At 41.2% G+C, this 1,067-nt stretch overlaps 1 protein-coding gene across 1 annotated transcript in view; it reads left to right on the top strand.

Annotated features, from left to right (window-relative positions):
- Window positions 1–1,067, top strand: part of Timd4 (T cell immunoglobulin and mucin domain containing 4) — a 41,871-nt gene that overhangs the window by 35,631 nt on the left and 5,173 nt on the right. The window lies entirely within an intron of this gene.

The raw sequence follows: 1,067 nt of genomic DNA, 5'->3' as shown, positions 1-1,067 counted from the left end.
GATTTTGCTTTCCCATAGGATTTTAATATGCTCTTTTTTTTCCCTCTCAGAATGGTTATAATCAAGTTTTTTTTTTTTTTTTTTTTTTTGAGCCATTCATATTTGGGTTCACATTCTCTTTGGTTGTCTGTGTTACCTGGGGAAACTGATTTATCCTCTCTGTGAGCCTCACTTTCCAAGTCTATAAAATAGGTTCTACAGCATTCAATGAGATAATTCACTGAAATGCTTGACTTTGTGTCAGGCATATAGTGCTCCATAAACTAATTCTGAGAGTGAGTCTCTAGTACTTTAAAGTATATTTTTATTAATGAGATGGGAACAGGGATGATATTTAAAGTGTATTCTTACAAGATCTCTAGTATAATGTTTAAAAGCATCTTCCGAACTGTACATAGCTGGTACATAGCTTCGAGTTGCATGACACACAAGGTCTAGTCTACCACCTCAGGCATCACCCGTGGAAGGAAAGAGCTTCATCACGTGGGCTCTGGTCCCAAGGCTCTCAGTAGCTGTCCTTAGATATAATAATTTAAATTTCTCCACAATAGTGGTTTGTGCACCAGTAGTCTGACTACCCCAGGATTCAACAGCCATTCTGTAAAGGGCAAGAAAGTACATAGTTTGGGCCTTGGGGACCACACAGTCTAAGCTCTGTCGCAGCTACTCAGCTCTGCCACAGCAGGGCAGAGGAGCCAGAGGTGAGATGTAAGGAATGGGGTCCTCTGTGTTTTGATAAAACTTTGTCAGTATACCCAGGCATTTGAATTTATATAGGTGTTACTAGTTACCAAAATTCTTTGGATTTTTTTCCATCCCTGCAAAACTGTTCTCATCTCATAGGTTGTGCAGAAGCAGGCAGGGAGCGGTCAGCTCCAGGCTGGGCTTTGCAACCCGGATCTCCACCTCAGATGCGGATGGTTCCTGAGAAAGGGAGGCATAAAACTGCCTCCTTAGGGTTCTTCCAGAACATTCTCTGAGCATTGCCTCCTATCTCATCAGGTTCAAAGGCCTTAGCAAGTGTAGATGGTGTTCTTAATGCGATCACTTTCTTTTTTTTTTTTTTT

This window comes from Octodon degus, unplaced genomic scaffold, assembly GCF_000260255.1.
Source record: "Octodon degus isolate 3935 unplaced genomic scaffold, OctDeg1.0 scaffold00029, whole genome shotgun sequence".
Classification (NCBI taxonomy): Eukaryota; Metazoa; Chordata; class Mammalia; order Rodentia; family Octodontidae; genus Octodon; species Octodon degus.
This window is presented reverse-complemented; position numbering and strand designations above follow the sequence as displayed.